The sequence below is a fragment of the Chlorocebus sabaeus genome, chromosome 12 (genome assembly GCF_047675955.1).
Source record: "Chlorocebus sabaeus isolate Y175 chromosome 12, mChlSab1.0.hap1, whole genome shotgun sequence".
In the NCBI taxonomy this organism is placed as follows: domain Eukaryota; kingdom Metazoa; phylum Chordata; class Mammalia; order Primates; family Cercopithecidae; genus Chlorocebus; species Chlorocebus sabaeus.
In genome coordinates, this window is record NC_132915.1 from 95160487 (window position 1) to 95187837 (window position 27351).

Here is a 27351-nt window from a genome sequence, read left to right on the forward strand (position 1 = left end):
AGCAAGCTGCCTTCAGACACTTGTTTAACAAAGACACATCCTGCACAGCCCAAAATCCATTAAACCTTGAGTCACCGCAGCACATGTCTCTTGCAAGAACAAGGTTGGGGGTAGGGTCACAGATTAACAGCATCTCAAATACAGAACAAAATGGAGTCTCTTATGTCTACTTCTTTCTATATAGACACAGTAACAGACTGATGTCTCTTTCTTTCCCCACATTTCCCCCTTTTCTTTCCAACAAAACCACCATTGTCATCATGACACCGAGATTACATACTTCACAAAGTAATAGAATATCACAAGGCAAGTGGAGGCAGGATGAGATCACAGGATGGCGTTAAAATTAAAATTAAAAATGAAATTTTGGGCATGCATAGTCATTGATAACATCTTATCAGAAAACAGGGTTTGAGAGCAGACAACCTGTCTGACCAAAATTTATTAGGTAGGAATTTCCTCGTCCTAATAAGCCTGGGAGTACTACAGGAGGCCGCAGCTTATTTCATCCCTTCGGCTTCAACCATAAAAAAGGCGGCACGCCTCCAAGGGGGTCGTTTATAGGCCTACCCTCAGAGCGCATTCTCTTTCTCAGGGATGTTCCTTGCTGAGAAAAAGAATTCAGCGATATTTCTCCTATTTGCATAAGAAAAGAGAAGAAATATGGTTCTGTTCCGTCTGGCTCACCTGCGGCCAGTTCAAGGTTGCCTCTTTTGTTCCCTGAACATTGCTGTTATCTTATTCTTTCTTCGACATGCCCAGATTTCATATTGTTCAAACACACATGCTCCACAAACAATTTGTGCAGTTTAAGGCAATCATCACAGGGTCCTGAAGTGACATATACCCTCCTCAGTTTACAAAGAAGATGATTTAATTTAAGAGATTAAAGTAAAGACAGACATAAGAAATTATAAAAGTATTAACTTTGGAGAACTAATAAATGTCCATGAAATCTTCACATTTTATGTTTTTCTGCCGTGGCTTCAGCCAGTCCCTGCGTTCAAGGTCCCTGACTTCCCGCAACGTCCTCCCTCCCTTTTCCTCTATATAAATGTGCCATGGCGATGAAGGCTTGTTCGTTCTCTCGATTCTGACGCAGGATTCTTCGACTGGTCCGGCACACTAAAAACAAGCCGATTAAACAGAGACACATAATTCTAAAATTTACTGCAGTAGAGTTCCCAATAGACTTAATCCATGTCGTGGGGTTTAATCCATAAAGATTTTTTGCCACTTGATCTAACGCCTCAGCTCCAGGCACAATATTTAAGTGACTTTGAGAGGCTTCAAAAATTTGTTCCTTTAATTTAGAAATGTCTAAAGTGAGATTATCTTCTCTTCCCTGTAGATGGTGTCTAACCATGTCCCAGTGATGTTTAGACTCATTGTAAACTTGGGGTGTAATACAAAAATCTGACGTATTCCAGTCACACTGTAACTGGAAATGATGTTCCAAGCTCGCGAGTCTATCTCCCATCCAAATGACAGTTTGTCTAAGATCATTAATTTGATTTGCCAATTTTTGATCGATACCAGATTGTGAATTCCACAACCTTGTGGAATTCTTTTGCCGATTGCCAACAAAGCTTACTGTCTGAACAGAAGAGTGCAATACAACTCCTGCCACAGTGGCTGTAGCTGTGACTGCAATTAATCCCATAATCACTGCAATTAAAGTAAAAATGAATCTTTTGGATCTATTTAAAACGCCTTTTAATACTTCAGTCAAAATATGGATGGATGGTGAGGCCTCCCATGGTCGGTCCAGGGACACAGGGATCCACACGCCTTCTCTTGCTCTCACTAGCAGAATACGGTGCTGCCAATCAAAAGTCGAATCAATGCAAGTAAACAATCTGCAATTTTCACAAGTTATAGTTTGGGAGTCTGATTTAATAACTCTATTTCCTATGACTAACATATAAGGGGGCTTTACACAACTTTGTAAAGGAACTGTTAGACTGGAATTTAGGTTGATAGAGTAAAATGGCTTATAATCTCTTGTTTCTATAGTTTGATTTCCAGACCAAATTCTAAGGTGGTATGAAGCCACAGTAAGTCTCCCTAATTCTGGATATTCAAGACCAAAAACAGGACTTATCATTTTTGGTCTTGGAGTAGAGACTCCCTTTTCTCGCCATATCCAAGGGTAGAAAGACTGTAATTTTTTGTGCTTCTGTTTGTCTAAATTTTCCGTTAAGTCACTATCAACAGTTGGACTCACTAGTGTACTGGGACAGAATTGAGTTTGTCCTGTGCAGTTGTGGTAGAATTGACCTCGAGGTGCCCAGTCTATAACAGTTCCAAATGTATTGTTTTGTAATATTACCGCACTATCGGCCACACACTCTTCCCAAACTAAATCTTCTGATTTTTTGGAAATCTCCTTGGGGCAAGGTTTCCCTTTTGGCATAAATTTTAATGATCTTTGATAAGAAAAGTCTTCTAAATAGTTTACCTGTGGTTTGAGTGACATTCCGCTTACCATGTGATAAGTAAATCTACTGGTGGGACTGACAGTAGTTACTTCTACCAACCAATTTTGAATAGCAGGCATTAAACATCCTGGTGCTCTCCCTAGGCAAATAGGAGGATAACGATACCCAATGGAAATATTTATCATCATTCCTTCTTCCTCCGGTTTGGCAGGGCAACGAATATCTGTGGGTTAATAACACTATTATTAACATATACTTCAATACGATTATCCATCCATGTAACTACCCGAATTAAGGGCGGGAAAGGCACATAGGCCCAGTAGGTATAATTAGCTGCAGCTGCTCCTGCAGGCATGGGGAGACTTACCACCGTTGATACAATCATTAAAGCTGTAAGCAGCATTTTTTCCGGGGTTTGTGTCACCTTTGTGCTAGCTAGGCTTTTTCCAGCTAACGGTGTCAACTTCTTTAACTGTGCCCAGGTCGGCAGCTCCGCCTTCTTGGTGCATGGTGACTTCATCTGTTCTTCTGATATCATCACTTGGTCCATCATGCGAGTCAATGGTGGTTCATCATGCGAGTCAATGGTGCTCGATTGTGGTGTTTCTGTCTCCGTGGAGGCGCTTTTCTTTGAATTTCCGATGGGTTCGTTGTAGAACTTCAAATGTTTAGTGGGTATCCAAACAGGAAGCTGATTTTCTCCTGGTGAAACACAAGCAAAACCTCTTCCCCAGGTTGTCACCTTCCCTATTTCCCATGTCTTATTTTTGTTGTCTTTCCACCAAATCAGTTTTCCTTCATGTGGACTGTTCTTTTTACCACTAAGATGTTGTTCTGCAGAAGTAGTAGTCTGATTTCTATAAATGTTTAAAAAATTTAAAGTATAGAGTGCTAGATTAAGCTGCATCTGAGGAGTAGTACACTCCTTACTGTCTCCCCCCTTTTTTTTTTTGTTTAACTAACTGAGTTTTGAGTGTTCTATTAGTTCTTTCAACTATGGCCTGTCCTTGGGAATTATAAGGAATTCCTGTTGTATGTGTAATATTCCACTGATTTAAGAATTTTTGGAAAGCTTTACTACTATAACCTGGTCCATTGTCAGTTTTAATTTCTTCTGGAACTCCCATTACAGCAAAACAAGATAATAAATGTTTTTTAACATGGGAAGTACTTTCTCCTGTCTGGCATGTTGCCCATATGAAATGTGAATAAGTATCAACTGTTACATGAACATATGATAATTTTCCAAATGAAGGTACATGTGTAACATCCATTTGCCATAACGCATTAGGACACAGACCTCTGGGATTAACTCCTGCCTCTTGAGTGGGCAGGTGTAGTACTTGACACTGGGTGCAATGTTGTACAATATCTTTTGCCTGTTTCTATGTGACATCAAATTTGTTTTTTAACCCTGCTGCATTTACATGAGTCAAAGCATGAAGTTCTTGTGCTTTTATGAATGCAGAGGATGCCAGTAAGTCAGCTTGTTTATTTGCTATAGTTAAAGGTCCTGGTAAATTAGTGTGTGCTCTAATATGAGTAATATAAAATGGGAAATTCCTTTTTCTTACAGTTTGTTGTAATAAATTGAACAACTGGTTTAGCTGATCATCCATGTTATATTTAATCAGAACTGTCTCAACATCCCTTGTAGACTGTACTACATATGCAGAATCTGATATAATGTTAACAGGTTGATTAAAATCTTGTAACACTGTAATAACTGCAACCAACTCTGCCCTTTGAGCTGATTGATATTGAGTTTTGATGACTCGCTCTTTTGGTCCTGTGTAAGCCGCTTTTCCATTGCTGGAACCATCAGTAAATACTGTCAGAGCATTTTCTAAAGGCTCACGTCTGGTAATTTTAGGTAAAATCCAAGTAGTCAATTTTAAAAACTGGAAGATTTTTGTTTTTGGGTAGTGATTATCAATAACTCCCACAAAATCAGCAAGGCCAATCTGCCATGCACCAGAATTGATAAAGGCTTGCCTAACTTGTTCCTTGGTTAAAGGAACAACTTTTTTGTCTGGTTCATTACCACACAATTTTATTATTCGTAATCTTGCCTGACCAATTAATGTAGCTATTTGATCCAAGTACAATGTAAAAGTCTTAATTGTACTGTGAGGAAGGAATGACCACTCCACAAGATTCGTATTTTGAATAATGATGCCTGTTGGAGAATGTGTAGTAGCAAAAATCAAAAGTTGGAGTGGGGCTAAAGGATCTATTCTACTTCTTTGCGCTGACTGAATTTTTTCTTCTACTAATTTAATTTCTTTTGTGCCTCTGGGGTTAATATTCTTTTACTATTTAAGTCTGGATCTCCTCTTAGGATAGAGAACAAATTTGACGTGGCATAAGTAGGGATGCCTAGAGTTGGCCGAATCCAATTAATATCGCCTAGCAATTTTTGAAAGTCATTTAATGTTTTTAATGTATCTTTTCTTATTTCTATTTTTTGTGGCTTAATTTTTCTATTTTCTATCTGCATCCCTAAATAATGAAAAGGAGCAGAGGTTTGGATCTTATCAGATGCTATTGTTAGTCCTGCGTTGGCAACCTCTGCTTGCAGAAATGTGTAACAGTCAATTAAATTTTCTTTTGTTTCTGCAGCACATAAAATATCATCAATATAGTGAATGATATAACAATCTGAAAATTTGTCTCTAACTGGTTGAAGGACTTGACCTACGAAAGTTTGACAAATAGTTGGACTATTAAGCATTCCTTGAGGTAGTACTTTCCACTGAAACCTGGCGGCTAGTTCTTTATTATTTATGGCTGGTATAGTATAGGCAAATTTTTCACAATCTTGCTCTGCCAGAGGAATGGTAAAAAAGCAATCCTTAAGATCAATTATAATTAAAGACCAGTCTTTTGGGATCAAGGCCGGAGAGGACAATCCGGGTTGAAGAGGCCCCATGGGTTGAATTACAGCATTTACGGCTCTTAAGTCCATTAACATCCGCCATTTGCCTGATTTTTTCTGAATTACAAATACAGGAGAATTCCAGGGTGAGAATGAAGGCTCAACGTGTCCCTTTTCTAATTGTTCCTTTGCAAATAAATGTAAAGCCTCCAGTTTTTGCTTCGGTAGCAGCCACTGATTTACACATACCGGCTTTTCTGTTTTCCAAGTTAATGAAATGGGTTTAGGAGGCGCTACAGTGGCCGCCCCTAAAAAGGATACCCTATTCCTTTTCTTTCTTGATTTTTCTTAGTCTCAATTGGGACTTTAATGCCATTTTTGTTTTTTCCTAATCCCTTTCCTGGTATATATCCCATTTTAGTCATGATTTTTTGACTCGTGGGGCTGTATAATGGAGTAGGCATAATGATTTCCGCACCCCATTGCTGTAATAAATCTCGACCCCATAGATTAACAGGAATTGAAGTAATCATTGGCTGAACAGTACTTCCTTGATTATCTGGTCCTAAACAATGTAAAATCATTGTACTTTCATACAGTTCCGAAGCTGTGCCTACGCCGACAAGTCTTGTAACAGCCTTTTGTTTAGGTCAATTTTTTGGCCACTGATTTAAAGCAATGACAGAGATATCTGCTCCAGTGTCTACCAACCCTTCAAACTGTTTTCTTTGAATAATGACCTTACACACAGGTCTGCTCTCAGAGACCAGACTTGCCCAATATGCAGCCTTTCCTGTCTGATCAGTGCTTCCGAACCCTCCTGTTCTTTTTATCTCACTGTTTCCAACTTTAATATAAGGTAGGAGTAATAATTGAGCAATCCTGTCTCCTGGACTGGCGCTCCAAGGAATGGAGGAACTAATAACCAATGGAATTTCGCCTTTATAGTCTGAATCAACCACACCAGTATGAATTTGAACTCCTTTTAGATTTCAACTTGATCTTCCTAAGATTAGTCCTACAGTCCCCTCAGGCAATGGACTGTATACCCCTGTGGGGATTTTTCGTGGAGGCTCCCCTGGAAGCAGAGAAACTGCTTGTATGGTGCATAAATCTACTGCTGCACTGCCGTTTGTGGCGGGGGATAATTGCTGTATGGTGATAACTGGCTTATTCCCTGACACACCTGTGGCAGTGGGGGTTGTTGTTCCTGAAAACCCTGAGGAACAAAGGGCTGAATTTGGAATGCCCCAGTTTGTTGCGGGGCCTGAGGCTGGCCCCTCCTCTCGTTTCCCGACAGTGGTTGCCCATTTTTATCAAATTTAGAACGACATTGATCACCCCAATGTTTTCCCTTTTTACATCTTGGACATAGGCCGGGTGGCTCTTTATCTGTTGTTGTAGTAGCTTGAGTAGTTACATTTCGTTTATTTGAGACTAGGCAATTCTTTTTTAGATGACTAATTTGACCACAATTGTAACATTTTCCCCCAAATGTTCTAACGTGTCCTCCTAAAGCTACTGCTGTGATTGTTTGAGCCATAAGCATAGCTTTATGCATAGCTCCTCCAATTCCATCGCAGGCTTTAACGTACTCTGAGATTACATCTGATCCTGCGGGAACCCTTCCTTTTAATGGCTTAATGGCTGATTGACAATCAGGATTGAGGTTTTCATATGCCATCAACTCCACTATGATTTTACGGGCATTTTCACCGGTAATTGACTTTTGAGCAGCATCTTGAAGTCTTGCTACAAAATCAGGGTAGGACTCTTTAGAGCCTTGTCTTATTGTATTAAAGGAGGGGCAGGCGGTTCCTGGGTCTTGGATTTTCTCCCAGGCCCTAAGGCAGATAGCCCTGATTTGCTCAATGGCCTCATTTGGCATTATTACTTGTTGGTCAACGGTGCTCCAATTTTGACCTATTCCTAATAGTTGATCTGCATCTATGTTAATTGGAGGATTGGCAGTCCTATTTTTTCGGACCTGTACTTGTACCCCATCAATCCACCAAGTCTTAAATCGTAAAAATTGAGAGGGTGAGAGTGAGGATTTTGCCAGAATCTCCCAATCTTAAGGAATGAGTCTATGTCCATGAGCAATGGAATCTTACAATGTTCTCATGTAAGGAGAGTTGGGTCCATACTGTTTTACTCCTTCTTTCATTTCTTTAAGCATTTTTATAGAAAAGGACTTATATCTGGCTTCAGCTAGGGGAAGCTCTCCCTCTGGGGCCCCTTCTCCAGGTGGTCTTGCTTCTAATATTACTGGGAATTGCCACACCTCAATATCTCCTTGTTTTCTTGCCTCATCAATAATTTTATGTAACGCACTACCCTGTGTACTAGGCGGTGCTGTAGGATTAAGTCTCATGGTGGGCGGCTGATATTGGCACCCTGCCCTGTGGCGCTGGAAATGTTCCTGGCTGTCCATACGGATTTTCTGGGGGCTGCCGATACTGCAGTTCAGCTGGCGGCCAGTATTGATAGGCTACTGGCGGCTGGGTCTTATTTTCTACCGGCTGATATTGTGGACACTGTATTTAGATTGGCATTGCCATGACAGAGACTCTATCTTTTCCTAATTGATCTGCTTTTGGAGTTAGTACTTGTTTCACCTGCATTTGAGGTTGTAAAGTTACAGGCATCTGAGCTGCTGGAAGAGCAGTTGGCCATCGTGGTTTAGACTCTGATGGCTCTGCTAATTCTGGATCTTTTTCTTCTAATTTTAACGTTTCAGGATATATTACCTCCTGTAATTGATTATTGTCAACATTTTGCGTTGACTGAGCCATTACCGGCTCTGATACACATTTACAATGTGAACTTTCTTTTTCTTTCCGGGATTCTATCCCTGCCTCTTTTTCACAATCTACTGCACAGCTTTTAGGGACATCAGAAATTGGAACGCAATCTTCTTCTGTTTGAAATGGTTCTAAAGCTACTTTAATAATGACCCAATCATTCCATACTGTGAGCGGAATGTTTTTACCTTCCCTACTTGCTTGTTTTAATTCTTTGCCAATTTTTTCCCAATCTTTTAGATCTAAAGTTCCCTGATCTGGAAACCATGGACAAAACTGCTATATTGTTTGAAATAGCGTAATTAGATTTTTGGTAGAGACTTTAACTCCCCCTCTTTTTAAGGGAATTTTAATAAAGTTGCGATAAGAGGCATATTTACCCTTAGTTTGCCCCATTGTTACCCTAGGTTCTTCCGAGCGCACAAGCTTACCGCAAGGCTGACTGTAGACGTACTCGGGAGTCTCTCGTCGACTTGTCCTCAATGACCACACTCCAGCGTACCTTCACCTTAGAGAAAAGCCCCACGTTGGGCACCAGATGAAGGGGTGGCCTGCCCCTCCACACCTGTGGGTGTTTCTCGTTAGGTGGAACGAGAGACTTGAGAAAAGAAATAAGACACAGAGACAAAGTATAGAGAAAGAAAAGCGGGGGCCCAGGGGACCAGCGCTCAGCTTACAGAGGACCCACGCTGGCACCGGTCTCTGAGTTCCCTTAGTATTTATTGATAATTATCTTTACCATCTTAAAGATAAGGGAGTGGCAGGACAATAGGATCATTGTAGGGAGGAAATCGGCAGTAAGACATACGAACAAAAATCTCTGTGACATGAATAAGTCTAAAGGAAAATGCTGTGCCTTGACATGCATATGGAAACATCTCCATAAATCTTTTAGAATTATTTTTTCAGTCTATCACATGGGGAGAAACCTTGGACAATACCTAGCTTTCCTAGGCAGAGGTCCCTGCTACCTTTGGCCGTGTACCTGTCCCTGGGTAGTTGAAATTAAGAGAATGGTGATGACTTTTAACCAGCAAGCTGCCTTCTGGCACTTGTTTAACAAAGACACATCCTGCACAGCCCAAAATCCATTAAACCTTGAGTCACCGCAGCACATGTCTCTTGCAAGGACAAAGTTGGGGGTAGGGTGACAGATTAACAGTATCTCAAATACAGAACAAAATGGAGTCTCTTATGTCTACTTCTTTCTATATAGACACAGTAACAGGCTGATCTCTCTTTCTTTTCCCCACACTTGGGAGGGCCCAGATACCCTCTTCTCTTGGAAGACCAAGCCCAGAGCCTTGGTGGTCTTTGAACCCAAATAGACTTTGTGGTCTAGGGAATGAGAGCCCCACTCACCAGGGGAAAAAATTGGGGATCTTGGTCCTGAGTTTGTGGGGCAGACTTTTGCCATTTTCCTCCCCCTTTCCCTGCCATCCCCTATTTGAAAAGAAGTCACTTCCATTTCAGTAAGCCAAGATCGAGCCACTGCACTCCAACCTGGGCAACAGAGTGAGACTCTGTCTCAAGAAAAAAAAAACAAAAAACAAAAAACAAAAAAACAAAAAAACAAAAAAACAGATCACTTCAAAGCCTCCCTGTTCAAACAGTTGATACTTCAACAACAGCATTTAAACCGTGTGGGTCACTTACTTACACATGGATTTTCTTTCACTTCTGTCACCCCTTAGACAGCAAGACCAACCTCTCCTCCTCTCCTCCCACCTCCTCCTCCTCAGGCTACTCAATGCAAGAATGAGGAGAAGAACCTCTATGATGAGCCACTTTATGAATAGTAAACATATTTTCCTTATGATGACTTTATTTCCTCTAGCTTACTTTACTGTAAGAATACACTATACAATACATATAACACACAAAATGTGCGTTAACCCACTCTCTGCGTGATCACTGAGGCTTCCACGCAAGAATAGGCTATTAGTAAATTCCTTTTGGCCTAGTCAAAAGCTATTTTCCGAATTTCAACTGTATGGTGGGTTGGTACCCCTAAGCTCTGCATTGTTCACGGGTCAATTGTATTGCTTAAGAGGTGGTCATTGGAACACTCCTTAGGGGCTATTTTTTTTTTTTTTTGAGACGGCGTCTCGCTCTGTCGCCCATGCTGCAGTGCAGTGGCCGGATCTCAGCTCACTGCAAGCTCCGCCTCCCGGGTTTACGCTAATCTCCTGCCTCAGCCTCCCGAGTAACTGGGACTACAGGTGCCCGGTACCTTGCCCGGCTAGTTTTTTGCATTTCTTTTAGTAGAGACGGGGTTTTACCGTGTTAGCCAGGATGGTCTCGATCTCCTGACCTCGTGATCCGCCCGTCTAGGCCTCCCAAAGTGCTGGGATTACAGACTTGAGCCACCGCGCACGGCCCAAGGGGCTATTTTTTTGTTTAAAAAAGCGTTTGCCACAATGGGCCACTCATTTAAGGCCCTACGATTCCTCACTTCTGAGGTCCTGCTGCCATAGACCAAGTGCTGGTCATTTTTGTTGCTCAACATACTTGTCACTTCCATCCATCACAGGACCCACTCTGACCTTCCAGGAGCTGCTCCTTCCACTGCCTGTGATCCTGAGGGTCAGCACGTCCAGCCAGGCCAAGTAGCAAGATCAGTCCTCTCCTCTGCCCCAGTTCATGGATGGGCACAGGATGCGGGTGGTGGGGGTAGTCCACACGGTTCCTGCTAATACCACTGGATCATCAGGTGGGGAGAGTCAGCTTGCATAGTGAAACCAAAGAGAGCTGCGAGATGGAGAGTGAGAGTGAGAAACCAAGAGAATGAGACACACACACACGCAGAGAGAGAGAGAGAGAGACAGAAAGAAAAAGAAAGAAGGAAAGAAAGAAATAAAGAAAGAAAGAAAGAAAGAAGAGAGAGAGAGAGAGAGAGAGAGAAAGAAAGAAAGAAAGAAAGAAAGAAAGAAAGAAAGAAAGAAAGAAAGAAAGAAAGAAAGAAAGAGTAAGAAAGAGAAAGTAAGAAAGAGAAAGAAAGAAGGAGAGTGAGAGAGACAGAGAGAGAGAGAGACAGAAAAAGACAGAGAAGCAGAGACACAGAGAGACATAGAAAGATGGAGAAAGAGATGAGGGGAAGAGAGAGACAGAGACACACACGGAATCTTAAAAAGAGACAGAGAGAGACAGAGCAACCAGGAGAGAGGCACAGAGAGGGAGAAACAGAGACAGACAAAGTGAGAGGCAGAGAGAGATGGAAAGAGAGATGGGGAGAGGGATGGAAAGAGAGATGGGGAGAGAGATGGAAAGAGAAATGGGGAGAAGGGCAGAAAGAGAGAAGCAAAAGCACAACATTCCTTGAATTGCTTCTCACTGAAGTCACCATTCTATTTCTGTACTTCCAGTTGCCACCAAGAATCTTTCTAAGTCACCTGTCCTCCTTCCTTCCCCATCTTCCTCACGCACTCTTACTAAAGCCTCCTGAAATCTGCCTTCCCAATGACAACTCCTCCTTGAAATGTCACCACTGACTTCCAAACAACCAGCAAATAAAAAAGGTTTTTAAAGCAATTACTTCCACCAGTTTCTCAGTTTAACTAATGTTATGGTGCTGTTTCTTAATACCTGTCTCAAAAATCTTTCTCTTTGTTTTTTATTTCTTTGCATGAATTCACATGAAAATAGAGCACAACATAGTACAGTGAATATAGACTATAAATGATGTTTTGTGCATGCCTTATTATTAGTGATAAACACTGTATAAGTAATTTATGTTTGCCATTTCTTTCTTATTATGGTTTGAAAGTGTCCCCCAAATTTCAAGTGTTGGAAACTGAATCCCCCATGCAGTAGTGCTGAGGGGAGGGATCTTTAAGGGGTGATCAGGTCATGAGGGTTTCGCCCTCATGTGTGGACTAATGTTGTTATTGGGGGAGTGGGTTCCTTATCACAAGAGTTGGTCTGTTACAAAAGTGAGTTTGACCCCTCTTACTCCTTCATCCTCTCTTGCCCTTCCACCTTCCTGTGGGATGACACAGCACAAAGGTCCTTGCCAGATGCCCACCACCCCTTAACCTTGTACTTCCCACTTCCAGGACTGTGAGAAGTGAATCTCTGTTTTTGTAAATTACCCAGTCTCAGGCACTCTGCTAAGAGAAGCAGAAAACAGGCTAAGACAAAATGTTTTAGGATTCTTTTCCGTCACAGTTACAGTGAGAAGTTTATAGCTTTGTTTTGCTTTGTGGAAGATAAAATGCTAAATAATAGGCATAATTTTGAAGGTTTCTCCTTCCATCCAAATATTTGATTCATTTTAAAATTTCTATGACACTGAGTTGTTGACCCTTGCTTCTGATGCCCCAGAGGTGTCTGCAAGAAAGCCACGGAGGAAACCTTGAGTGCCATGTAATCCGTCTTATCTAAGTGCCCTCTGGACTTCGAGAAGGCTCTTTCTGTGAAGCAGAGAGCTAACAATGTAGCCCAGCTCAAGCACTTTCCTAGAAAAGCTTTCAAAACGCAGCCATTCCTGGGGAGCATCACAGCTTTTAGACTTCACAACAGGCACCAGAGAGCAGTCAGAAGACCACGGAATATTTTGCCTGAATTCCTTCCAGCATTTTGTTCCAGAAACCTTGAAACTCCCTCCCCCTGCACTTGGGTCTTAGGTTTCTCTTTCCCAACCCAAACAGACTAGTGTTTAAACAATCCCCAAGAAGATGATGTCTCAGCGTTACATGTAATTGAATTGTAAATCTTCTAAATTCAGAAAGAAAAAGTATGGAAATAATTCAGAAGCCCTTGAGTTTTTAGCAAGAAGAATCTGCAGTGAGAGAGAGACTCTTTTTATCCTGCGAATTCGCGACGTGCTTCTTCCACACACAATCCTTGCTTGTGTCTCTCTCCAAGCCTGTCTGTGAATAACCCACTCATCCTTCCAAGCTCAACTAAAACGCCATGTGACAGAAAAGTTGGTTCAACATCCATTTCTTCCTCCTCTTCTGACCAAGGCTCTGCACTAAATGCTTCATTTCCCAGCTGTCTTTGTACATCCATGTGGCCATGTTCGTGCATTCTGGCCCATGTAATATAAGTAGAATTGTTGAGCAGGACATCCAAAAGGACTTAAAAGAAGCCAAACTACTGAGTACGACGTTGTTTTATTTTTTCTTTTTCCTGCTGCTTTGAATGCAGCTGTGATTGCAGGAACAAAGCTGCTCTCTTGGGGCATGAGGTGACCTAGAAGATACAACCACCTTCAGTCAAAGTGCCTGAGGGAATGATAGGAGAAACTGGGCTCTCTGATAAGATCACAGATCCAGTGCACAGGGGAGGATTGCCTGCCTTCAGATTTCTTTCATGTGAAAAGACAGACCTTTATATGTGTGAGCCTCTGTTAGCTTGAATCTTCTGTTTTATGCAGCAAACTTAACCCTAACTGCCACACACCGTCTACTTATATTTTATGATGCTCTCTCTAATCTCTTAGGTAATTGTGTCCCCCTAGAAACCTATGGAGAGCTGAAGGGGTTTTAGGATCATGGAATTCACCCTCCTCTTTTGGTAAAAGAGGACAAAGGCCAGAGAGCCGTGCCATGGCTGAGGCATGCGATTGTAAACCAAAAGGTACCTGAGACCGATCTCAATCCATTTAAAAGTTAATTCTGCCAAGGTTAAGGACATGCTTGGAAAAAAAAACACAGAATCACAGAAACAGTGTGTGGTCTGTGCCTTCCTCCCAAGATGATTTTGAGGGCTTCAGTAGTTAAAGAGGAAGGGTGGGCTGGAGGAAAAGGGTGGGCTGGAGGGAACGGTGAACTGGAGGGAAGGGTGGGCTGGAGGAAAAGGGTGGGCTGGAGGAAAAGGGTGGGCTGGAGGAAAAGGGTGGGCTGGAGAGAAGGGTGGGCACGAGGGGAAGGGTGGGCTGGAGAGAAGGGTGGGCTGGAGGGAAGGGTGGGCTGGAGGTGAAGGGTGGGCTGGAGCGGAAGGGTGGGCTGGAAGGGAAGGGTGGGCTGGAGGAAAAAGGTGGGCTGGAGGGGAAAGAGGGAGCCTGTGGTCGTCCTCAGGTTGCAAGAGAAAGAGAGCAGGTGGGGAATGGTCAGTTATGTCTTCATCTCACATGCGGCAAATGAGTCCTTTACATAAGATAAAGTGAATATAGACCAGCTTCCTGTGGAGATATGTAACCCTTTATCTGTAGCTATCTGCTTAGGAGCCAAAGGAAAGGCAGTTTCTTGCACGATTCGGCTTCCAGCTTAATGTTTTTTTTCTTTTTGGCTGTGAATTGGGGTCCTGAGACTTCATTTTTCCCTGCATACTATACTGTGTGTGAAAATTGTTGTTCAGGACCTAAAGCTGTTTACTTACTCCAGCTACATCCCTTAGCTCAATTTCCATTTGGAGCGGCTTCTGGAAGGCTGGAATTGAAATCCACCAGTGCCCATTTCAAGGTGTTCCCAACATCGCCTGGAAAAAAGGAGCCCGGATACGTTTCCCTGTGGATGCAGGTCAGTCATCATAATGCACAGAAACAGCGTTGACCTCAGCCTGGAGCCATTGTCCTAAAAGGGGATTCTTCCCAGCTCAGGCCTGAGACTGATCCATGAGAAGCGGCCGCTCCTTCCCTGAACCCTTCCTGCTTGTGTCTCCTCACTTCCTAGTGATCACGGCATACAGGCTCAGAATGCCACAAGCCTATCCTACCGGAAGCTGCCGAGGTGCCTCCTACCACACAGGACACCCGGCACGGCAGCAGCATCAAGGGACGAGCAGGGAAGAGGCTGCAGTGATTTTGGGGAACAGCCTGAAAATCACCTGGAGCCTGGTGGCAGGTGGTTCCACCTCCTCCCCAATATTGGTTCCCAGAGAAAATGGCAATATGAGCAGCTCATGTCATCACTATTAGCAGAGTCTTTTTATTCTTTCCTTAAATTTTGCCATTAAATTGAGCTCTATAATAGGCCCACTTTCTTTTCTTTTCTTTTCTTTTTCTTTTTTTTTTTAAGACAGAGTCTTGCTCTGTTGCCCAGGCTGGAGTGCAGTGAGACAATCTCAGCTCATGGCAAGCTCTGCCTCGTGGGTTCACGCCATTATCCTGCCTCAGCCTCCTGAGTAGCTGGAACTATAGGCGTCCGCCACCATGCCTGGCTAATTTTTTGTATTTTTAGTAGAGATGGGGTTTCACCGTGTTAGCCAGGATGGTCTCGATCTCCTGACCCTGTGATCCTCCCGCCTCGGCCTCCCGAAGTGCTGGGATTACAGGCGTGAGCCACTCCACCACGCCTATAGGCCCCTTTTCTGCTTTTAATGCCACCAATACATGAAATTCCAGAGCTGCTTCTGTAAAAAAAGTTTCATTTTCATTATTTTATTATTCATTACATTAATTCTATTATTTTATTCTCTTTTTTTTTTTTTTAGAAGAACTTCAGCGAGAGAGGGGCTATCCCTGCTGCCTTGTGGCTACAGAAGGAGAGAGAACGACCCTGTCCAAAAAAGGGTTTCATGAAAGCCCTGAGGCGAGATACTCACTTCAGAGGGTTCAGGCCAAGGACACTCACTTTGTTCTGTGCGGTGTGGAGACACGGGTGAGCGTTCCTCAGTGGCACCAACTGGTTCCCTCTCGTCCTCAGCTGCCAGTGCCCTGGGGCATGTCATTTGGACAGAACACTTTTCCATGTCCTGCCATCCATTCCACGGAGGCAGGAGAAAGGGTCTGGAGGCAGGAACATAAGGCCGATTCACCCTGACTTTGGAGAACTAAATCAAATGGAAACTCTTGGGCTATGACAGGAAATATCCTCTCCATTTACACAGGGCATACACCGAGTACACGACTTTGTAATTGTACTTCCTCCTCTTCATTTACATAGGGTTCACACCAAGTAACCAATGGAAACCTCTAGAGGGGATTCCAACCCCAGAGACTTCAGTAACGGGCTCCCTGTGCTCAGGCGCTCCCACCCTGTGGAGTGTGCTTTCATTTTCCGTCAATCTCTGCTTTGCTGCTTCATTCTTTCCTTGCTCCATTTTTGCGTTGTGTCCAAGTCTTTGTTCAAGGCACAAAGAATCTGGACACCTTCAACCAGTAACATTATCTTAATATCTTGTTTTAAAACTGAAATCTGTTTTTCATCTGTTCACCTAGTTTTCAGAAAATGACAGTGAAATACAACTTGGAACTTACCACAGCTTAATACGAGGGTCACTATGAGCTATACAACAGGTTTGATGTTGAAAAGTTTGCAACATTTTTGTTGCTCTTTCATTTACAAACGACAGTAAATATTTCATTTTTTATGTTTAATTATGAAATATATGACACGTAAGAGTCTATAAAATTTGGGTGGGCACGGTGGCTCATGCCTGTAATCCCAGCACTTTCGGAGGCTGAGGCAGGTGGATCATTTGAGGTCAAGTGTTCAAGACCAGCCTGGGCAACACAGTGAAACCCGTCTCTACTAAAAAAATACAAAAAGTTGGCTGAGCATCATGGCAGGCACCTGTGATCTCAGCTACTCGGGAGGCTGAGGTGGGAGAGTTGTTTGAACCCAGGAGAGAGGAGTTGCAGTGAGCTGAGATCATGCCATTACACTCTAGCCTGGGCTACATGAGCAAAACTCTGCCTCAAAAACCAACCAACAAACAAAACTGAATGCATAATACCAAAGATTAATAATTGCACTGATGTCATCATCCATTAGTATCAACTGTCTTGAAAGGCTACAATATGCCCTTCCTTGATCACCTGGGTCTCCCTTCTTCACCCAGACATAGGACTGATGTGTTCATGTTTGTCTTGCTTTTCATAAGGTTTATCATTTCTGTGTATATTATTAAGCAATGTCATATGTTATGGTTTGTGAACTGTATATGGAATAGCAGTGTATTTTTCAGTCATTTCCTTTGTTCACTGTAACTTTTCATTGTTGATGCTTCTAACTGCAGTTCATTTTCACAGCTGTATCATATTCCACAATATGACTATGCCAGCTTTTTCCCTTGATAGAGGTGTGTTTGGATGGCTTTCAGGTGTTTTCTATTTCTACAATCACTGCCTAAATATTTTGCCCCGTACGTGTCTCTTGGAGAAGACAGTGCAAGGGCATTTCTGGGGCAGACATGCCTGAGAAGGCAAGTGTGAGGCCACAGAGGGGCGTGTTTACTTTTTTATGAAATGCAGTCTCTTAACAGGAGCAACAGCAGTGGATCCTTTGCCAGCAGTTGATCTTTTCCACCTTTTGGATTTTTGTGGCTCTGTTGAATTTGTTTCTTGAATTATTGGATGTATCCACAGTACTTTGTTTACTTAAGTTTTGTAACTTTTTGCACGCGGACTTATCTTCCTTGGAATTTTATGTGGGGAGATATTTTGAGGACAGGGTTGCATTGTTTCAGCAAAGATGTTCACTCACATGGGGTAGAGGTGAAGTGAGCAGCCGACTGGTGCCACGTCGATTTGACCCATGCTCTCCAGGTCTTCCAGCATGAACTCCTGGAGGACTGTTCTCGTCGGTTCTCAGGGTCAGGGTTTTCCCTCCACCCAGCACCAATGCAGGGACAGCTGCTCTCCTCGCTGCTCCTGCTCTGAGTTGGGCTTTCATTTTAAGTCTAAGATGTCAGATTTCTGACCTCATTTTGGAGAGACATACAGTTTTGTTTCTGATGCCCCATCCACTGTGCAACTGTCTAAACAGAAAAAAATTTCCACTTTGTTTCCTGCCAATTCTTTATTGACTGCTGTGGATTCCGTCCTTCAATGCCAGCTCAGTAATGCACTTACAAAGATGCATTTTGGTAGGTTTTACCCAACATCTCAGTTGTTTTTGTTGGGAAAGCTATTTAGTGTCCCTTATGTTGAAAGTTGGAAGCACCTGGCCACACCATAGGTGAGAGAGCTGCTCTTACCCCTTTTCATCATCTTCGTGCTGGGTCAGGGCCTTCTTTTTCTCTGTGATTAACCTGCCACAATGGGTCGGGTACTGTGGCTCATGCCTGTAATCTTAGCATTTTAGGAGGGCAAGGTGGGTGAATCACCTGAGGCCAGAAGTTCAAGAGCAACCTTGCCACCATGGTGAAACTCCATCTCTACGAAAAGTACAAAAAATTAGCCCGGCATGGTGGTGCATGTCTGTAATCTCAGCTATTCGGGAGGCTGAGGGAGGAGAATTGCTTGGAACAGGACCCAGCAAGTGTAGGTTGCAGTGAGCCAAGATCACGCAACTGCACTCCAGCATGGGCTACAGAGTGAGACTCTGTCTAAAAAATACACACACACACACACACACACACGTATATGTATATTTATATTTATATATATATAGTATATGTATATATATACACACACACATATATTTGAAGTATTATCCAATGCGGGCAGGTGTTCCGGAAGACCTCATCCAAATGCAGAATCTGAATGTGGGCCCATGTCACACCTGCCATTTTTTTATCTTTGCAGCTGAGCTTTTCTCCTCTTCTCTGCTGGACTCTGCTGTTTCCCACAAGGTGTTCAGAGAGTCTGCCCTGAATCCTATAACCAGGAGATGAGAAGCACAGAGTGACACCAGCAGGAGAACATCAAGATGTGGTGACAGTTGTCCTCCTCCTGCAGAGTCCAGAGCAGTGCACTCCTACTGCTGGTGACCTAGCTAAGCCTGGGGGCCAACATGCCCGATGATAGTCTGGGAGTGCTGCCGTCAGGGTCCCCACAATGGGCACCCAGCCTGTGCCCTTGCACTCTGCATGAGTATGACCATTGTCACCTTAGAGCCCCTGGGTACAGACCAATGCATCCTACCAGAGCTGCATGTGAAGGACCACGTGAGTCCCGGGAAAGAGCTGAGGCCCTGCAGGGGGAGGTGGCCAGGACCGAGATATGATGACTGTGTGGAGAATCGTCTGTGGGTGTGAGTGGCACTGTGCGGTCAGAGCCCGGGTTCTGCTGCTCCCCCTCCTCAAAAATCAGGGCCCGAGCAGGGGCTGGCATGTGTGTGGCACCTGGAACTGCAGGGCCACCACCCATGTGTGAAGCCGACATGGGGACCTGAACACGGTGTCGTGTGCAGACCCCACCCATCCATTGGCCCCAATTCCTGGCCAGCTTCTGCCAAGGTGACAGGGTGGAATTTGGAAGGTGGGTGTAAGCTGAAGCCTGTCCCCCAGTGGTTGACATACAGTGGTGACACTTTATGTGTGTGGGGGGAAGAAAGAGAGATCAGACTGTTATTGTGTCTATGGAGAAAGACGAAGACATAAGAAAGTCCATTTTGATCTGTACTGAGAAAAATTCCTCTCCCTTGAGATGCTGTTAATCTGTAACCCTAGAGACAACCCTGCGCTCACAGAAGCATGTGCTGTATTTTTTTTTTTTTTTTTTTTTTTTTTTTGAGGCGGAGTCTCGCTCTGTCACCCAGGCTGGAGTGCAGTGGCCGGATCTCAACTCACTGCAAGCCCCGCCTCCGTGGGTTCACGCCATTCTCCTGCCTCAGCCTCCCGAGTAGCTGGGACTACAGGCGCCCGCCACCTCGCCCGGCTAGTTTTTTGTATTTTTTAGTAGAGACGGGGTTTCACCGTGTTAGCCAGGATAGTCTCGATCTCCTGACCTCGTGATCCGCCCGACTCGGCCTCCCAAAGTGCTGGGATTACAGGCTTGAGCCACCGCGCCTGGCCAGCATGTGCTGTATTGACTCAAGGTTGAATGGATTTAGGGCTGTGCAGGACATGCCTTAGTGAAAATGTGTTTGCACCTCCTGGGCTCCAGGCTGCCAGCTGCCTGCCCAGGGTCTGAATGTCCTACGGTGACCTGTTTCCTCACCTAGACCAAAGGACAGATAGGGAAGGCTTGTTTTGAGGATTAGGCAGGGTAATCCCAGTCAGCCCTCATTAGCTTGCCTATCCTCCAGGTCTTTTTGATTTCTTTTTTCTCTTCTTTGTTATGAAACTCTGGAGAATTGTCTTCCAGCCAGTCTTCAGCTGGGGAGGTAGAAAGACTGGACCATGCCCTTGGCTTCACGACCCCTTCTAGGTGCCCCTTCCTCCTAGGGTTTTTAAAAGCATATACTTAGCAACATACCCTGTACCTAAGAGAGCTGCAGAGAACCTCCTGTGTGTCCAAACCAGAACAATTTGTTCCCTGATCCCAGGCCCTCATCACACCCCAAAGCCCAAATACTTTCATGTGGCCAGCTTCAGACAAGAGTCTGAACTTAGTGCTGGCTTTCTGGGGTCTACACAGGCCCATATGATAGGGCTACCTCCATTCTACCCCTGTGCCTCCCCCAATCCATTAGGGGCCTCAACTCCAGCGATCCCTAACTGGGAGCAAGGTTCCCCAGGCAGGGAATGCAGCCCTCCCCAGGATGCTGGCCTGGCCATGTCCCAATGGACATCAGTCCTGGAGCAAGAGGACCAAGACAGGGAGGTTCACCCCCCCCATTTCACCACGTGTGGTGACCTTTCTGAGTTCCTAGTCTTTAAGATGAGATTTTTACACTGCCACAGTGGGGGAAACGGAGACACAGGGATGGTGAGCGGTAAAGAAAACCTCTGTGACTAGGAAACGTGTCCCCTGCCCAGTACAGCCACTCCACGGTAGCACCCTTTGGGATGTACCGCTGAGCTGTTCCTGGCACGTGGCATGGCACTGTGGTGCAGGTCAGCAGCTTGTGGAGTTGGGGGTGGGGATGCTGGCAGGAACAGGTAATTTTGGACCCACCACGGGAAGGAAGGGGACATTACCCCTTTCCCCACACCTTGCGCACAACAGCAATTTTCTTCTCTGATATGTGTGGGCACCAATGCCTATGTGGGTGTGGGTGTTTCCTCCCCTTTTGTTGATGAAGAACCTTCCTGCAGCCGTTGAGGTTGTTATGGGAACCACGTGTGCCTGGCAGTAGGGTGGTGCCTGTGGAGGTTTGGCTACTGTATGTCTCACTGCCACCTCCCCAGCGTGAGCAGACCCTGTGCCCTCAGTGTCCCTCATACCCAGTCCCTCACATTCTTTACTTGGCATCTGCCTGCCTGATTCTCCCAACTCAGCCCCTGCCAGGTTTCTCCAGGCCCTGTGGGCCCTGGGATGGGATCAAAGGAGGTAGCAACTGTGCTGTCTGCCTCTGACTGAAGTCAGGGATCCCTGGCCACTACTGACATCTGGTGGGAAGGGTAGGTGGGGAGGTCAGGGGTCAGTTTTTCCATTCCCCAGCCTGCACTGGCTAAGTCACCAGGTGTAACTGCTCTGGAGGCTGATCTGTGTCCTCCACAGTCCCTTGATGCATTTTATTGAAGCCAATCCTTGTGTGAATGACTTCACGTGTTGTTACCATCCAGCTCAAACCAGAACCGGAAGACTGTTGCACTTGGGCCCAGGACTGAATGATCCCCACAAAACACAGTGACCAGGATGGGAGGGAGGGCTGGAGGTCAACTCCCCCCCAACCCCTGCCACCACAACCAAGAGGACCCCATGGAGGTTGGCCCCGAGATGTGGGTCCCTGCGGGATGCAGGCTCCCACGGATAGTTCAGGGGATGAGCACGGGTCCTCCTGGCTGACAGGAGCCTGGTGGGCACTGGGTATGTGGGGCCTGTGTAGGTGGGTTGGACAGCCCTGGGTTTAACCGGGGAGCCAGGGACTGGTGTGGTCAAAGTGGGCAACAATATGTTGCTGGGACCAAAACTACAGTGCCACCAGCCCAGCTGGTAGGGAGAAGGAGGCCTGGCTAGCAGGACCACCCACCCCTGTCCTAGCCCCAAGCCCAGACTGCCTGCCTGTACGGGACATCGCCTGGTCCAGGAGGCCTGGGCATGAGGGTCAGGTGGTGTGTCCCTGGGTTGCAGGCCTTGGTGGTCCCTTGGGACCTGAGCATCCTCTGGGCAGGAGGATGGCGCGTGGTCCACTGTTTGTATCTGCCTCTGGGGGTGTGCCCCCACCCCAGCTTCTCAGTGCACACGGGGACTTGGCCAGGGCTCCTCACCTGCTCTGTGGCTCCAGCTCTGAGCAGCTCACTGGGTGACGCTGACAGCATCCTCCCCAAAGCTTGGGTCCTCCTCTGGAATCATATCACAGGGGTGGCGTGCACCCACTGCGAAATAGGAAGAAATATCATCCTGTCCACATTTGCGTCTTAGGGACACTATCACGGGGGAGGTCTACACCCCCTGCAATATTGGGAGTCATATCATCCTCTTCTACCCAGGATACAAGAAACAGGACGACCGAGGGGATACACACCCACTGCGATAGTTTCAATAACGTTATCCTATACCCCCTGGCTATCAGGAATAACATCATAAAGGGGTGTACACTTTATTCAATGTTGGCAGTAATATCATCCTCTCCCTGCCAGATATCAGGAACAAGTCTATTAATTATTAATATTAATAAATATGAAAAATTAATAATAATAATTGATATTAATAATCATAGTAAAGATAGTAGAAATTGATACTGGTTAAAAATATTAATGATTAGTATTAATAATTAATAGTAATATCTATTATTAATAATAAAATAATGATATAAGCAATTAATGTTGCTTCAATCACTACTAAGAGATGTTGGTAATAAAATAATGATTCATATTAAGAACTAATAATATTGTTATATGACATTAAAATTAATAATTAATTTTAAGCGTGTAGAATCATATATGAAAAATAGTTATCCAAAATTAATAACGGTATCATATTAATTAATAGTGTCATTGATAATTATTAAAATCGATCATTGATTATTAATAATTAATCATATTATTACTCCTAATAACGAAAGGGGTGTACACCTACCTGTGACGTCGTTCCTAATATCCAGGAACTGAGATCATGACATTAGTTTTCATATCGCAGTAGCTGTACAATCACGCTGTGACATTAATGCTAATATCTAGGGGGAAAGAGGAAGACATGACTCCCAACATAACAACGAATGGACAGCAACCTGGAAATATTGCTTCTAATATTCACGGAAGAAGCGTATGATACTATTCTCAATATCGCAGGGAGGGAAGAGCTCTTCCGTGTTACGGTTAATAGTATCCGGAGGGGCACAGGATGATTATAATTCCAGTATCGCAGGCTATGTTCACCCGCCCTGTGATATAGTTATTAATATGTTGGAAGGGAGAGGATGATATGACTATCCATAGAGGAGGAGGCGTAAACACAGCCTGGGATATTGTTCCTAATATCCATGGAGGGAAGAGGCGGACCATACTTCCAATATGGCAGGAGACCAATAGCCACCCCCTCACCCCCCCCCTTGGCTATTGGGAGCCACCTCGCAGGGGGGTGAGCCACCCCCCGCGAGGTGGGGACCAATAGCCACCCCCTCTCCCCCCCTTGGCTATTGGGAGCCACCTCGCAGGGGGGTGAGCCACCCCCCGCGAGGTGGGGACCAATAGCCACCCCCTCTCCCCCCCTTGGCTATTGGGAGCCACCTCGCAGGGGGGTGAGCCACCCCCCGCGAGGTGGGGACCAATAGCCACCCCCTCTCCCCCCCTTGGCTATTGGGAGCCACCTCGCAGGGGGGTGAGCCACCCCCCGCGAGGTGGGGACCAATAGCCACCCCCTCTCCCCCCCCTTGGCTATTGGGAGCCACCTCGCAGGGGGGTGAGCCACCCCCCGCGAGGTGGGGACCAATAGCCACCCCCTCTCCCCCCCTTGGCTATTGGGAGCCACCTCGCAGGGGGGTGAGCCACCCCCCGCGAGGTGGGGACCAATAGCCACCCCCTCTCCCCCCCTTGGCTATTGGGAGCCACCTCGCAGGGGGGTGAGCCACCCCCCGCGAGGTGGGGACCAATAGCCACCCCCTCTCCCCCCCTTGGCTATTGGGAGCCACCTCGCAGGGGGGTGAGCCACCCCCCGCGAGGTGGGGACCAATAGCCACCCCCTCTCCCCCCCTTGGCTATTGGGAGCCACCTCGCAGGGGGGTGAGCCACCCCCCGCGAGGTGGGGACCAATAGCCACCCCCTCTCCCCCCCCTTGGCTATTGGGAGCCACCTCGCAGGGGGGTGAGCCACCCCCCGCGAGGTGGGGACCAATAGCCACCCCCTCTCCCCCCCTTGGCTATTGGGAGCCACCTCGCAGGGGGGTGAGCCACCCCCCGCGAGGTGGGGACCAATAGCCACCCCCTCTCCCCCCCTTGGCTATTGGGAGCCACCTCGCAGGGGGGTGAGCCACCCCCCGCGAGGTGGGGACCAATAGCCACCCCCTCTCCCCCCCTTGGCTATTGGGAGCCACCTCGCAGGGGGGTGAGCCACCCCCCGCGAGGTGGGGACCAATAGCCACCCCCTCTCCCCCCCTTGGCTATTGGGAGCCACCTCGCAGGGGGGTGAGCCACCCCCCGCGAGGTGGGGACCAATAGCCACCCCCTCTCCCCCCCTTGGCTATTGGGAGCCACCTCGCAGGGGGGTGAGCCACCCCCCGCGAGGTGGGGACCAATAGCCACCCCCCTCTCCCCCCCTTGGCTATTGGGAGCCACCTCGCAGGGGGGTGAGCCACCCCCCGCGAGGTGGGGACCAATAGCCACCCCCTCTCCCCCCCTTGGCTATTGGGAGCCACCTCGCAGGGGGGTGAGCCACCCCCCGCGAGGTGGGGACCAATAGCCACCCCCTCTCCCCCCCTTGGCTATTGGGAGCCACCTCGCAGGGGGGTGAGCCACCCCCCGCGAGGTGGGGACCAATAGCCACCCCCTCTCCCCCCCCTTGGCTATTGGGAGCCACCTCGCAGGGGGGTGAGCCACCCCCCGCGAGGTGGGGACCAATAGCCACCCCCTCTCCCCCCCTTGGCTATTGGGAGCCACCTCGCAGGGGGGTGAGCCACCCCCCGCGAGGTGGGGACCAATAGCCACCCCCTCTCCCCCCCTTGGCTATTGGGAGCCACCTCGCAGGGGGGTGAGCCACCCCCCGCGAGGTGGGGACCAATAGCCACCCCCTCTCCCCCCCCTTGGCTATTGGGAGCCACCTCGCAGGGGGGTGAGCCACCCCCCGCGAGGTGGGGACCAATAGCCACCCCCTCTCCCCCCCTTGGCTATTGGGAGCCACCTCGCAGGGGGGTGAGCCACCCCCCGCGAGGTGGGGACCAATAGCCACCCCCTCTCCCCCCCCTTGGCTATTGGGAGCCACCTCGCAGAGGGGTGAGCCACCCCCCGCGAGGTGGGGACCAATAGCCACCCCCTCTCCCCCCCTTGGCTATTGGGAGTCATGGTGGTCTCAGAGCTTGTTTTGCATAATGTGAGTAGTATCATCTCCTCCTGTGGAAATAATGAACTCTTTCACAGATGGGTTTGCACCTTCAGTGTATTTCTCAGGTAACAATGATATAATTAATTATGAAACATCAAGAATCGATTGTAATAATTATCAATAATACTTTCAATTAATATTTTCCCATTATTATTGATAATTATTTTACATAGATTATGATGGATGGCAAAAATTAATTTTTAATAATTATGTCTATTATTAATATTAATTTTTAATATTAGTGATTTTTTTTTGCCGGCATCAGTTAGTAGTGATTTAAGTAACATTAATTGTTGATATTTTTAAATTATTAATAGTGTTATTATTAATTATTAATACTAATCATTAACATTTTTAATCAGTGTTAATGTTTAGTATCTTTATTTTCACTGTTGATGTCGAGTATTAGTATTAATTATTATTATATTTATTAATATTAATAATTAATAGACTTCTTGATATCCGGTCGGGAGAAAATGATATTCCTCCCAATATCGCAGAAAGTATACATTCCTCTATGATGTTATTCCTAATAACCAGTGGGTAGAGGATGACATGATGGAAACTACCGCAGTGTGTGTACATCCTTTCGTTTATCTTGTTTCTTCTATGGAAGGTTCGATAGGATGATATTACTCCCAATATCGCAAGGGGCGTTGACCTCCGCTGTGATATTTTCCCTCACATCCAGCCGGGGAGAGGAAGCTATTATCCCCAATATCACAGGGGTGTCCATCCCCTTGTGATACTGTTCCTTATATCCTGGGATGGAGAAGATGATAGTAGTGGCAACATGGCAGGGGTTTTACACATCCACTGTGCTATTGTTCCGAATAACATGATATGACTCCCAGTATCACAGCGGTCGTACATCCTCCTGTGATATTGTTTCTTATATTGAAGGGGAGAGAATGATATTACTCCCATTATCGCAGGGGTTGTACACACCTCCTGCGATATTGTTCCTAATATCCTGAAGAGGAGAGCATAATATTACTCTCAATATCTCAGCGGGTGTACACCTCGTTTCTCATATTTTTCATAATATCCAAGATGGGAGAGGATGATAAGACTCCCAATATGCCAAGATGTGTACAGCCACCTGTGATATAGTTTCTAACATCCAGGTGTGGATAGGATGATATTACTGCCCATATCGCAGGAGTTGTAAAACTCCCTCGATATTTAGCCTATGATCCTGAGGGGAGAGGATGATATTACTTTCAATATCGAAGAAAGTGTACACCCCCCTGAGACATTACACCCAATACCCACGTTGGGTGACGATGACAATATGCCCAATATCGCGAGGGATGTACACAAACCCTGGGATATTGTTCCTTATATCTAGAGTGGGAGAAGACGCTATTACTCCCAATAACGCAGGGACTGTGGCTGTACACCCCTCCTGTGATATTGTTCTTAATATCCTAGGCAAGAGAGGATGATACTACCCCCAATATCGCAGGGGGAGTACACCCACCCAGTGATGTTGTTCTTAATGTACTCCACCTCCCTCCACCAGGGATATCGTTTCTAATATCCAGGGGAAGAGAGGATAACATTATGCCCAATATTGCAGGGGAGTGTGCACACCCTCTGTGATGTTGTTCCTAGTATCCAAAGGTAGAGACGATGATGTTACTGGCCATATTGCAGGGGGTGTACACCCTTCTGTGATGTCGTTTTTGACATTCAATGGGGGAGAGGATAACATGAATGCCAATGTCGCTGAAGGTGTACAGACCCCTGTGATGTAGTTCCTAATGTACAGGGGAAAGAGAAGAGTATTGGTCTTAATATCGCAGGCAGTGTAACCACCCTGCCCCCTGTATGCTGTTCCTGATATGCAGCGGGGTGGAGGCTGATAGTACTCCCAATATCCCAGAAGGTGCACACACACCTGTGATATAGTTCCTAATATCCAGAGGGAAAGAGGCTGATTTTACTTTCGATATCGCAGTGGGTGTACACCGCCCCCAAACCTGGGGTATCGTTCCTAATATCCAGGCGGGAAGAAGATGACATGGATGAC

At 46.0% G+C, this 27351-nt stretch overlaps 2 long non-coding RNA genes across 2 annotated transcripts in view; one reads left to right on the forward strand and one right to left on the reverse strand.

Annotated features, from left to right (window-relative positions):
* Positions 1-211: 211 nt before the first annotated feature.
* The window catches only part of LOC140712985 (uncharacterized), a 270725-nt gene continuing 243585 nt past the window's right edge, over positions 212-27351 (reverse strand). Inside the window, exon 2 of the long non-coding RNA XR_012094875.1 lies at positions 212-5010. This is a non-coding gene — a long non-coding RNA (uncharacterized lncRNA). The remainder of the gene's footprint in view (positions 5011-27351) is intronic.
* The window catches only part of LOC140712986 (uncharacterized), a 269029-nt gene continuing 246582 nt past the window's right edge, over positions 4905-27351 (forward strand). Inside the window, exon 1 of the long non-coding RNA XR_012094876.1 lies at positions 4905-4966. This is a non-coding gene — a long non-coding RNA (uncharacterized lncRNA). The remainder of the gene's footprint in view (positions 4967-27351) is intronic.